This window comes from Pelobates fuscus, chromosome 8, assembly GCF_036172605.1.
Source record: "Pelobates fuscus isolate aPelFus1 chromosome 8, aPelFus1.pri, whole genome shotgun sequence".
NCBI lineage: Eukaryota > Metazoa > Chordata > Amphibia > Anura > Pelobatidae > Pelobates > Pelobates fuscus.
In genome coordinates, this window is record NC_086324.1 from 52820113 (window position 1) to 52834234 (window position 14122).

General features: G+C 40.5%; 1 protein-coding gene across 3 annotated transcripts in view; it reads left to right on the plus strand.

Annotated features, from left to right (window-relative positions):
* The first annotated feature begins 2122 nt into the window (after window positions 1-2122).
* The window catches only part of RAPH1 (Ras association (RalGDS/AF-6) and pleckstrin homology domains 1), a 136822-nt gene continuing 124822 nt past the window's right edge, over window positions 2123-14122 (plus strand). For all 3 annotated transcript variants that reach the window (XM_063429806.1, XM_063429807.1, XM_063429808.1), the window contains exon 1: window positions 2123-2472. The gene's annotated coding sequence lies outside the window, so the exon portion shown is untranslated. The remainder of the gene's footprint in view (window positions 2473-14122) is intronic.

The window sequence follows — 14122 nt, forward strand, 5'->3', positions numbered from 1 at the left end:
AGAGAGCAGAGGAAAGGCATGGAGGGAGGGTGAGAAAGTGGGGGAAGGCAAGGTGCCAGGATGAGAGAGCAACTGAGAACGTATAGTGCCAGGAGGAAAAAAGAGGGGAAACATGGAGCCAGGATGAGGGAGTAGGTGGGAGGCAATGAGGTTGAGAGAGCAGGGGGAAGGCATAGTGAGAATATGAGAGAACATGGGGGAAACAGAGCAATGATGCAAAGGTCTGGGGTGAGCATGAGGCAGGATTAGATAGCAGGGGAACAAGAATAAGACAGCGAGGAAAGGATGAAGTGTGGAAGAGAGTACTTGGTGTGGATGAGAGATCAGGGTTAAGGAATGGATGAGACAGCAGGAGTAAAGCATCTAAAGAAGATAAAAGCGCTGGGGGAAGCATGGAAGGAATGTGAGAGAGCAGTGGTAAGGCATGGAAGGAATATGAGAGAGCAGGGGTAGGGCTTGGAAGGAGGATGAGGGAGCAGGGGTAAGGCATGGAAGGAATATGAGAGAGCAGGGGTAAGGCACGTAAGGAGGATGAGAGAGCAGGGGTAAGGCAAGGAAGGAATATGAGAGAGCAGGGGTAAGGCGTGGAAGAAGGATGAGAGATCAGGAGGAAGCATGGGATGAATGTGAGAGAGCAGGGGTAAGCATGGATGGAAGATGAGAGAGCAGAGGGAAGCATGAAGGAAGATGAGAGAGCAGATGTAAAGCATCTAAAGAAGATAAAAGAGCAGGAGGAAAGCATGGATTGAAGATGATAGAGCAGGTGCAAGCATGAAAGGAAGATGAGAGAGCAGGGGTAAGGCATGGAGAAGGATTAGAGAGCAGGAGGAAGCATGGGATGAAGGTGAGGGAGCAGGAGGAAGCATGGGATGAAGGTGAGGGAGCAGGAGGAAGCATGGGATGAAGGTGAGAGAGCAGGAGGAAGCATGTGATGAAGGTGAGAGAGCAGGAGGAAGCATGTGATGAAGGTGAGAGAGCAGGAGGAAGCATGGGATGAAGGTGAGAGAGCAGGAGGAAGCATGGGATGAAGGTGAGAGAGCAGGAGGAAGAATGGGATGAAAGTGAGAGAGCAGGAGGAAGCATGGGATGAAGGTGAGAGAGCAGGAGGAAGCATGGGATGAAGGTGAGAGAGCAGGAGGAAGCATGGGATGAAGGTGAGAGAGTAGGAGGAAGCATGGGATGAAGGTGAGAGAGCAGGAGGAAGAATGGGATGAAAGTGAGAGAGCATGGGGAAGCATCTAAAGAAAATTATAGAGCAGGGGGGAAGCATTGATAGAAGATGATAGAGCAGGGAAAAGCATGAATTAAGATGATAGAGCAGGGGTAAAGCACGGAAGGAAGACGAGAGAGCAAAGATAATGCATCTAAAGAAGATAAGAGAGCAGGGGTGCATGGAAGGAAGATGATAGAGCAGGGAGAAGCATGGAAGGAGGATAAGAGAGCAGGCGTAAGGCATGGAAGGACGATGAGAGAGCAGGGGGAAGCGTGAGAGAACAGAGAAAAGCATACAAGGAAGATTAGAGAAGGGGGAAAGTATGGCAGGATGATGAGAGAGCAGGGGGAAGCATGGCAGGATGAGAGAAGAGCAGGGTAAAGCATGGAAGAAATATGAAGAGTCACAATAAGGCATGGAAGGAAGATGAGAGAGCAGGAGGGAAGCATAGGAGAGGTAGCATGGCAGGATGATGAAAGAGCAGGGGAAGGCATTGAAAGAAGATGAGAGAGCAGGAGTAAGTATGGAGGGAATATTAGAGAGCAGGGGTAAAGCATAGAATGCAGATGAGAGAGCAGGGGTATGGCATGGAATGAATATGAGAGCAGGAGGAAAGCATGGCAGGAAGATGAGAGAGCAATGGTAAGGCATGGCAGGAAGATGAGAGAGCAGGGGTAGCATGGCAGGAAGATGAGAGAGCAGTGGTAAGGCATGGAAAGAAGATGAGAGAGCAGGGCTCAGGCATGGAAAGAAGATGAGAGAGCAGGGCTCAGGCATGAAAAGAAGATAAGAGAGCAGGGTTCAGGCATGGAAAGATGAGAGAGCATGGGGGGAAGCAGAAAGATATGGAGAGCAGCGACACACTGGGAAAAATCGAGAGACAGTCCCACCCAGAAAGGGAGGGTCACCACGAGAGGGGAGCTGGAGCTGAGGCTGGGCCCGGAGGCAGACAGGAGAGGGCACCAGGCACATTTTACAAGGCGTGTGTCCTCCATAAGGCGGCAGAACTGGCATGGAAGGGAGCACTGCTCACACTGACCGGGATCTAACAGCGGACTGAGGCAGCACTAATACCGCACCGCCGGCTGGGAGCAAGGAAGGAAGGGCCTCCCCCCCTCTCCCATCCTCGTCTCCTCCCTCGCCCCCTCCTCACTGTGAAGCCGGGCGCTGACTGGAGCTGAGAGGCCGCCGGTATCTGGATACAGCTCGGGAGCCGCACAGGAATAGACCGGGAGAGCTCCCTGCACGCCGGCCATATAGTGAGTGCTGGGTCTGAGGGCCAGAAGGGGGGGATAGCATGCTTACAGGAGGGGGGACAGTATGATCACAGGAGGGGGGGCAGTATGGTTGCAGGGGGGGGGGGGGGGTCTGATCACAGGAGGACAGTATGTTTACAGGGGGCCTTCAGACTGGAGCAGAATGTGGGGTGCTTATAATAATATACTGCTAAGAAAGGACTGAGCCTGATTAAAATAAAATATATATATAATATATACACACACACACACACATTTTGTGGGATATGAAATTCAGGCAGCATGCATGGATTTAGTGGGCTAGACAGGGTAGTCATCATTCTGATGCTGTAGGTTAAAATGATCTGGATAGGAGGGATGAGATAGAAAGGCAATGTAATATGAATGAATGTTTCTGTTCCTTGTGTGTTTAACATGATAGGGTGGAGCAGGGATGGCCATAGGGTAGATCCCCCTCCAGCTGTTTTAGAACTACAGCTCGCATGATGCTTTGCCAGGCTTTAGATACACAAAGCATCATGGGAGTTGTAGTTCTGATACTGATGGGGTTCTATCTTTTTGCCCTCATTACTCCTCCAGCGTCTATATTTTGGAGTCTTAGCTTGCCTTTCTGTTTCATGGATGCCATGCTCTGTATTCCTGAGGCTCCAGTTATAACTGCATTGTAACATGTCATGAGAATTGCAAAATCATCTTAATTCTTCCCAGCTGATACTAAAGGAAAGTGATATTTTCATAGCAATACATTAATTGTTGTAGAAGATGAAGGGAATATTAATAATGTATGCTGGTCAATGTTCGATAGAATTCTGGAATTTTGAGACTAGGATTCTTTTTTTGTATATTCCAAAATTTGGGTTCTGCAGAATCTGATGTTGTAAAAAAACAAAAAAAAACAAACTGATAGTCTAGGTTTATTGTACCCACATATTGGAATATAATTTCGATTTCTGGATTTTTCTAGTTTAGCATCTCACTCTGTCATGATTATTTTTCACCTGGAAATCTATTTTGAGTTACACAGGGTCCAGATCAACTTTTCAATGCAGGAGATCCTGATTTGTGAACGCTCAACGCTGCATTTATTATCATGCTTATACACACTTTTCCCCATTGCTTTTGTACTACTGTAAGCTGTATCATCCCTTCCCCCACTCTGACACAACGTGGTATACCAATCACAGAAGCACCAAGGCATGCATTGCACACACTGTCACTGGGATCCTGTGATTTTGGATTATTGATGCTGTGTCCCATTGGGATAGAGGTGTCAGACATTATGTTTATAAGTCTTCTTGAGTCATGGGCTTTTTAGTTAAATTGATGTGCCTTCTATCCAGCTGTGTTCTTGTTTGTGGGGAAAAAAGATGTGTAAGCTGTCTTTCTATCAGCTGTGTTTTGGAATTGTCAAAAGTAACTCTGAAGGCCAACTGACTTCAATTTCTGTGGGCGATATGCTATTTTATGCTCTTGGGTGCTTCTGTTATTTGAGTGGGTGGATGAATGATTTGGCTAATGACTGAGTCTTCTCATGGGAGTTTTCATAATTTGGTTTGAGTATTTTTTTTTCCTTTTTGGGCGAGGATCGGATTGAATAATTTTATTTCTCTTATTACCTCGGGGCCTTGCATTTTCAGCTCCCTTTTGGCAGCGGTTGTTGTGCAATACTGAAATGTTTTAAGTGCTATATATTTTTTCTTTTCTTTTTCATTTCTTATCGCACACATTGAATGTGCTAAAAAATATTAAAGCTTTATTAATGCCTTTGTGGCAGATGACCTGTTAGGACAATCACACCGAGAAAAGTATTTATCCAATCCCTTATTTAAATGGGTTAAATGGCAGCATTAATCTGACAGAAACAGACAGACCCCCTCTAAAGCCATCAGGTTAACATTTCAGATATTTCACAGTGAAAATGCCACTTCCCTAAGGAAATGAGCCATGATGGTATTAGAAATATAAATTAGTCATTTTTATTCCATGGAAAGAGTGTAGCATGTTCTTATTTAAGAACATCCTAAATTATATCACCTCCCTAAGGAAATGAACCATACTACTTTATATATACTACTCACTTTTTAATGCATAGAAATAGTTAAGAATATTCTTATTTAAAGACAATGGGGTTTATTCCCTAAACAGTGAAAAGTCCTGATTTGGAATGCAAATTGCAAAATTCAAGGAAAAATTGTGCCGGTTTGCATTAATTCTCCTTTAGCTTGCCCATTGTAGTCCACCTTGGTTTTCACTTTAATATAAATTGCTGTTTAGTGAATACAGCGTACAACTAATGTAATAGATATGAGAAATATCCACTGTAATTCCTGGAACATCCTTGATATCTTCTCTTTTAGTGCATACATCTGTCTGTTGGTTGAAGGGTCCTGCTGAGTCTTAAGCCAGTAGGGACAAAAATAAAGAATTTCATCTCGTGAATTCAATCAATAACTCGTTTTCCAGCCCTCCATTATTAATTGTTTCCATCTTAATGTTAGACAGTCTTCAGAGAGAGACTCCATGTGTAGAGTGTTGCGTAACATCTTCATGTATGGTACATCTAATATCTTTTTTTTATAAGCAGTCTGGCCAATAGTTGCTCTGTGCTTCAATTCTTGAATTCTATGCAGAGAGTAGATAAATATAAAAAATAAATTTTCTTTATTTCTGGACTGTTTTTTTCCCGAACAGACGCACTATACATTTCAGTGTTTAGACAGTCTGGGTGTGTCTTGATCTGGGTTATTTTAACAGAGTGGTCTGAACCAATGTCTAAAACTTTTTGCAGGCAGTTTTGTGTGGTTAGTACATAGTAAAAGCTTGAGAGATTGAACACACCCACCAGTCACAAGAAAATCAGTAGCTTGACTTGTATAATTAAACCTTTTCAATTTATTTTTTTAAGGTATGTATGAACAGTAGACATTCCAGCACCTGTGTGTACTACACAGCCAGGAACTGAATGACACCGTGGATAGTCAAGACACTATGCTGTATTTTCAGCTGTTTAAAGTAATGTAGATGCAACAGTCATTGCTTTCTTGTGTATTCAATAAATTCCAAACTTCATAAAATTAAACAGGACAATGAAATGTCCGCTGGGGGTCTGGTGGCCAGGGAGGGCATGCGAAGTTGAGTTTACTTACCTGAACCACCATCTTCACCCGTCGAATCATCTTCAGCTCCTGGCACTTCAACGCCAGAAGCTGACGTCTCTGCTGCACGCTCTTGCGGGATCCTCCATAGTTTAAAGCCAATTCCATGCAGCCATCACTGGTGATGGCTGTGGAGGGGATTGACACTTCTAGATAAATACTCCCAGTGTCTAGAAGTGCCAGGCATAGGAAATATGCAGAGACAAATAATTCTCTACTTTTGTCTCAGTACATCTCTCGACTAGGTTGGAATTTCAGTCAAATTTCAACACAGGCGATCTGAGTATTTCATAAAACACAGTCAGTCTATCTATCTATCTATCTATCTATCTATCTATCTATCTATCTATCTATCTATCTATCTATCTATCTATCTATCTATCTCCTAATCCTCTTTTAAGTATGCTATCTCGTGCTTTTCTTTGGGGGTCTACTCATGCAACTAGGAACTGTGCAGCATTATCAGTAAACTTTTAGGCTAAACTTGTTGAATTTGGAATTTTTATTCAGCTTGGTTATCTTGGCCTAAGTTGTATAGTTCCCGTGTCACTTGACCTCCATTTATCATTTAGTGAATAAATTCCTTTGTCTTTTGTTTACGCGAATTAATACCCAGTGCATGGCTCAGACTGAGGTCTAGAATTGCAGTAAATTATGTAGTGTTCTTTGAACTTTTACCTAAAGCAACACTATAACATTAGGAATACACACTTGTGTTCTCCTCACTATTAAGATTCAGGTTTAAAAAAAAAATAAAATGTACAAAAGGGTTTTAGTTCCCTCCTCCCCCTCTTACCAAGATTTGCAGCCACTTAATACACCTTCCGCGTCATCACGCCTACCATTCACATCCAGTCCAATGCGTCTACTGTACAGGCAGCACTGTGTAACTCCAGTCAAATGGAAGCTAGCTGTAAGAACAGAGTTTTACTCCGTTCTTCTCACTGGAGAGAGAACTTGTCAAAAAGTATCCTTCTGTTGCATTTTTATGTGTAGCAGGAACATTCCGGTATATATTCATTAAACTAAATGTTATGGAGAATTGCTAATTCATATTTGCCAGATTATTTCTTTCATGACAGGTGACAGTACTGTGTAAGTCTTTGTGTATGTTTAAGGGCCATTTGCATAGTGTGCTATGCTATTCATCCTTCAAAATATATATAATAAAACAATGCAATTCTTGTATGTAATAATCTCATATGCAGCATATAAATATTGGCAATTATATATGAAAATATTAAAGGTGTACACAGTATAAGCAGTGTATCTATGATTGAATTTCTTATATGCAGAAGAAAGGATTTTCTCTTGTGGAAGTTGTTAAAAACTATATGGCATTTTCAGCAATGGGAATAGATGTCCATTGATTTGCCTTCTGTTTCAGAATAGTAATAGGTGCATTAATGTGGCCATTATGTATGTGACTGCAGTTAGAAGTTGTTTGGGAAAGTAGCATTGATTTATAACATGTCTGTCCCCAGTTAGTTTGTGTATCCCTCAAAACTGTACACATGTTTTCCTAGTGAAATTGATCCGCAATGTGTGTCTCGTATTAGACACTGGCGGCAGACACATCTTCGTAAACGCCATGTTCACAAACTCAAGACTGGATTGTTGTTTTTTTTAGATTCTCTGACTGCTGTATACTGTGTTGAAATAATTGGGATAGTTTCTGCAGACATTTACCCATCAAATATCACAACAAACTTTTCTTCGAGTACTGTTACCTTATAGGCCTTTATTCGGAAGCCCTTGTAACACCCATCTAGAGTTTGAATTGTCTTTCAGTGCTTAGAACCCTTTTCCATATTCTCACAATTCTCTAGAATTCGCTTGATTGATAGCCAAGGTCACATTACACAGCAGGGTAACCTAATTAACATTCTGTTAGTGGAGTCAGGAACTGAAGCCCATTATTTTAAATAGCTATTTTATATAGACAACACTAACTTGAAAATGGAACAAATTTAAAAATAAAGGAAAAACACAACATAACCTTTACGTAGAGTAGCAAAATAACACACAACTTGAAATATCTACTCTTTTAATGTCATAGGACTATTCATAGGTTTCACTACTGACATTCAAGTCGATAGCCATTACAGTCAGAATGTCTTCTCTCTCAAGATTTTATGATGGATGTGACAGTTTTAGAACAGGAATATCTTTATTGACGTGAGGCATTTGTTCCATTATAGCATTGTAACAAACTGCAGTATGCTTTATAGGGGAGCAGGGGGGTCTCCTTTTGATGGTGTGCTCCTTAGTAATCCCCTCTAGCTACAATTAGATTAATGCTTTTTTGACATCTTTGTCTTCAGTCCAGTTGGCATTCCTGCAGTGTCAAGGTGTTTCCATTTTAAACTATTTCAACACCTTAATTAAGGATTTAAACATATCCTTTTAAATGAGGTGCCTAATATATATAGCTGTACATAAGAAATTGTTTTATTGTTTCTAAACTTTTTGGTGGGCTAACTATTGTATTGTGTGAGACAAGGCTGTTTTCTCTGCCGTAGGCCTCAAATGAATGTTTGGGTAAGCTATTCAAATGATTGAATATTTATATATTTTTGGTGTATGGATATATTTTTGATATTGATTTTGTTTATTTAATTTTTTTTTTTTTTTTTTTTTTTAATACGAAAATATTAAATAATTAGAAAAGCTTATCCAGGAAGTTTAAATCGAGGCTTTAGACAGCTGTTCGGGTCCTTTGTCCCTTTGGGCTATATTATCCTAGTACCCACAGACTAGAATCGGTTACAGTGTAATAAGAAAAGGGGATTTTCTTTTTATAAATCTGCATCTCTCAAGCTGTCCCTTTTTATGTCTGGAGAAATTCCATTCGTATTCCTGTTTATTTTTTTCTTTTGTGACATTTTCCTTTTTTGACATGGTATAAATGTTATGATTGATGTTTAAATGTTTTATTCAATGGTGTAAATTCCAGAACAATGGCAGTTCCCCTTTAAAGATACCACCAGGTGTCTCCAACCAGAATCTTAAAACTCCAAGGATCAATTTCACTGAACTAAATGTGTTTCACCTATCCTTCTATCCTTCTCAATGGACACTCCACTGCCCAAATAAAAATAACTGTTTTAGTTATTTTACAAATTAACAAAAGCATGCATGTATTTAATTATGCATTTTTTTCCAAGGGGATATATCTCAAAACAGTTTGCAAAAGCTGCAGATCTCTTATCTATTGCCTTTGCAAGCCCTCCCCTTCTAACCCCTCCCAGACTTTATGTGGCTGTCCAATCACAGACTTCCGAATACAGCTCAATGAGAAGTTTTTGCAAGTTATGTGTTCTGAGCATTTGCCTGTCTCTTGCGTTTAGCTCCACTGAGCTGAACAACTAGGAAGTAACAGGACAAGTTGTCTCAGTCAGAGGGTGTAACAAGGTTAATTTGTAAAAGTGCCAATTTCTATTGAAATCTGCAAATTTTTTTTATAAAAATTTGTAAAAAAAAAAAAAAGGACCCATTCTTCACGCATAAAGCACCACAAAAAGCTTAAAGGGAAACTCCAGTGCCAGGAAAACAATCTGTTTTCCTGGCACTGCAGGTCCCCTCTCCCTCCCACCTCCCATCCCAGCTAGCTGAAGGGGTGAAAACACCTTCAGGTCACTTACCTGAGACCCTGCCGAGGGCGTCGCTCCTCCCAGTAATTGCGTCAGCCGGTGGGCGAGACTGATCCCGTCCTCCGGCTGAGGAAACCTAATGCACATGCGTGGCAATGCCGCGCACGCGCATTAGGTCTCCCCATAGGAAAGCATTGAAAAAGATTTTCACTGCTTTCCTATGGGGAATTGAGCGACGCTGGAGCTCCTCACACAGCGTGAGGACGTCCAGCGACGCTCTAGCAAAGAAAATCTTTGCTATAAATGCGGAAGTGCCCTCTGGTGGCTGTATAGTAGACAGCCACTAGAGGTGGAGTTAACCCTGCAAGGTAATTATTGCAGTTTATAAAAAACTGCAATAATTACAGTTGCAGGGTTAAGAGTAATGGGACTTGGCACCCAGACCACTCCAATGAGCAGAAGTGGTCTGGGTGCCTGGAGTGTCCCTTTAAGTGCTTTAGTTGTCCAGAGTGTCTCTTTAACAGGTACGCCTGGGAGAAAAAAAAATCTCTGTTCTCTGTATCCTTTTATACTTTTGTTAATAACCCTGTATGATATTTGTGCATTAAATATATAAAAAAAAAGGGGGGGGGAAATAACTCTTTAACTGCAATCCTTACAGCAGCTCGTCTTTCCTTGTCCTCTTACAGTCGCTCCATCTGTATCATTGGTGTCTAATAATTGAATACTGATTAAAACAAAAATACAATTCTCAACTATGCAAAAGTAATCGTTTTAAATGTAGCTTCACATACAACTATGTTACCAATAATATGTTGTATTACACATAGATTGGTTTAAGGACACCATGAAATAATTCACAATATAATTTTATTCAGAATAACAAAGATTGAGAGAAATGAAAAGCTCATCCCCAGGGAAATTTTTCAAATGCAAAATAGTCAAAAAAGCACTGAAGTAGAATGGAGACATTAAAGTACACCTGTCATTCAAAAATGACAAGAGTGCACTTTAAAGAGTAACGCATTCCATCCACTGATTGCACTATTAAAATGTATATTTTTGCCGTATTGGTCAGTGCTGAGTTGCACAAGTCTAATGCATTAGTCAGTGCATATTATGCATATGGTCTAACTTCAAACAAGAAAATGATTCCTTGCTTTTGCTATGAATGTAGATTAAACAATATGTAGGGAAAAAAAACTCTGCTTGAACCAGATCTGGTTTAATGCTGAATCAAAGGACAGTGCCAGGGGACTCCAGACACTATAAACACTTCAATGGGATGAAGTGGTTACAGTGTCCTGTCCAATGGACAGAAGTTGTCTGGGTGCCTGGAGTGTCCCTTTAAGTAAATGAAGTAAATACATGTGATTTGAGATACAGCAGCCCAATATCACACACTGTAACTTTAGGACATGCCACACTTCGATGTAAAATAGTTAAACTACCTAGAACTCGTTATAAATGTATATTTATTTATATCTTTTGTCTGCTTTGTGAATTAGCCTGTGGAGACTAGTATACATCAAGGGTTTTATTTTACTCTTGGGATATTAATGTTTGGCTCTTTGGCCGAGTACAGTCCAAAAGAAGCAAATGGATGTTGCAAAGTGAATTATCGGGTGATTTTGTTAATAAACAAGTCAAGATTTCAGTCGTTGGTACCCATAGGGATGGCTAGAGACACCAGACAGTATTATCACTTAAAATAAAAATAAATCTGCTGTGGGGATACTCCTGTACTTTTTGCTAATGGAATGGTTCTGAAAGGAGAGACACTGCATTGTAAAAAAAAAGGTTAAATACCATTTAAGCCAGAAGCTGTCGCTAATCATAAATTACATGGTCGGGGTTGAGTAACTGTAGCCTTTAAACTGTTGAACCCGCTTGTCCATCACTCTTAGACAGTGTCCAGAAGACTGTCCTGGAAGAGCTGGACCATTTGTGTATGCATTATAGGCATTATTATTATTTTATTATTTATATAGCGCCAACAAATTCCGTAGCGCTGTACAATGGGTGGACTAACAGACACATAATTGAGATCAGACCACTGGACGTACAGGAACAGAGGGGGTTGAGGGCATTGTTTGTTTTCAAATTATCATGTGATAAAATATGAAATAATTTGCATATGGATATTTGGCAGCTGCTTCCTTTAACAACAACATGCCAAAATACTTTGAGAAGTAAATAATGGAGCATGGTCTTATTACATTTTGTTTCCCTTTACTATACTTCCCATTGTAAAGGCAGATGCAACCTTTTGCTAGATGTTGTCAGAAAATGGAAGCATACATATTGGTTTTGTTTTTTGTTAATACATTCAACTACAAAGGCTGTAAGGGATAACATTATTTAGCAGGATTGTCCACGGGATGTCCATAACTGGACAATGGTTGAACCAACATCACAAAATTGGCTCTTCGGAATCTGTATCATAGCAGATAATTAGTATTATTAGTAATTGGTTACATACAAATACAATAGGACACAGAAGTGTGGTGGCACAGGTTATATTTCAGTGCACAGAATTAGATTAAATATCCATGAAAGCATTTATATATATATATATATATATATATATATATATATATATTTATTTATTTTAGCTCTTAACGTGATTATTTTATTTTCAGCTTGGACTAAGGACGGGAAGGGTGAAGCTCTGCCAATTGAGCAATGGGCCCTTGTGTGTGAAGCCTATAGTTTGTGAATTCTGTTAGTTTTGAGCAGAGAATACTAACAAGCGGATCCTTTGTGAGGCTACTTTACTTCTCAATAACAGTGTTCTAGCACATCTTCAACCTATTTTCCTTTCCTTTTTTTTTTTTTTAAAGTGAATGAGCCAAAAATCTGCTGCAACTTTTATTCACAATTCAGTGTCATTCTTTCACAAATCCGTAGTGCTGCTGTTAATCGAAAAGAAGACAGATTATTTCCAATACTGCCACTAAACAAAAATGAATATTTTTTTTTTGCTTAAATGCAATAATATTTGTTGTTAGTTATAGTAAGTAAAAAACAAATAATTACAGTGCAGAATTTTCTCCTTCTGAGTTTAATATATCCTCTCTAGGTGATGAATTTCAGATCTTTATTTTTCTTACTACAGCAGGTGACTTTCTTAAGTCATGGTATATGGCCTATTGCTCATTGTACAGCCATGTTAATGAATAGGTTGTCTGTCAGAGGCTGTCATTTTCTATAGCCTCAGCTGTAGAATTGTGTCATTTACTGTGCTCCTTCTCTGATTATTTTGCTTGTTTTTTGATCTATATGTGAAGCAATGCCCTTTTTAGACGAACACATGCGGAATCCAGGCTTGCACAATATTCTGCCAGTTAGAAGAACACACCTTTGCTTCTGTTAGGTGACAAAACAAAACCGAGGCTTCAGTTCAAGTGTTAATTGTAAAAAAATAATAATAAATAAATGATTGAAATGATTTGAATGATTTCTGACTAGTGATGTCGCGAACATAAAATTTTCCGAACGCGAACTTCTGCAAATGTTCGCGAACGGGCGAACCCGGCGAACCGCCATAGACTTCAATAGGCAGGCGAATTTTAAAACCCACAGGGACTCTTTCTGGCCACAATAGTGTTGGAAAAGTTGTTTCAAGGGGACTAACACCTGGACTGTGGCATGCCGGAGGGGGATCCATGGAAAAACTTCCATGGAAAATTACATAGTTGATGCAGAGTCTGGTTTTAATCCATAAAGGGCATAAATCACCTAACATTCCTAAATTGTTTGCAATAACATGCTGTATCGATAAGGTAGTGTAAGGGTTACGCCCGCTTCACAGTGACAGACCAAACTCCCTGTTTAACGCACCGCAAACAACCGCAAACTCCATTTCCACAAGGTTGGATACCAAGCTAGCCACGTCCCGTTCCTTGTCCTCACTGATGTCATTGAAGGTCTCTTCCTCCACCCAGCCACGTACAACACCAAGGGTCCCCGAAAGGTGACAACAAGCCCCCTGTATTTTTTTTTTTTTTTAAATGTACACTACTGTTACACCAGATATGAGTTGCACTGGTGTGACACTGTGCCCTGGCAGGCCCTGAAAAGCACACGTGTGAAGGAAACTGACTATTATATTACAGTCAAAAAAGTTGTTTTTTTTTTTAAATGCAAGCTATTGTGCCCCCAAAACGTTCGTGTGTGGGGGTGCTGGAATGACGTGGGCCAATGGGAGCCTGAATCAACTTTTGGCTCCCACTGCCCCTTTAAGAGCGAGCTCATGACTCGAGCCGTGCTCCTAGTGCCAGGCGGGCCACGTGACCGATCACTGCGGTCAGTGCACGCGGCTAAGTCGGAAGAGGAGATCAAGCCGCATGCGGCTCGTGTGGAGGCAGGAGTGATCCAGCCACGCGCGGCTCAAGCTTAGGAGCCAGGTCGGTCCCAGGATAAGGTAAATACAGCCACAACCACTTATCCCAATCACACACCTTTTCTAATGTCCTATCCCATTAAAAGCATATTACCGCGTATTTAATAAAACAGACCCCCTACTTCATCCAGGTTACCGATTGATGGTTCGATATTCTGAGCCCTCTCTGATTTACTGTACACGACTATTCGATATTCCCACAAATTTTATATAGCATTTTATGTTTGTTTGAGACCACCTAAAAAATATTGGATATCGCTAAAAATCATGATCACTATATACTTTCTGTACAAACCTCTAAAACGAACCAAACTACTCATCCATCCGCTATACCACTTTATCCCACCTTGAACTAGTGCCCAGTTAAAATACTTGACTCTTACTTACCCACACTCAGTCATGCCACACACATTTCACCACTACTCTCACTGAATCCCTCTGACTACGGCTAAATTAATCTTCTACATCAGAACACTACTCCTAAGATTGGGTTGTATCCA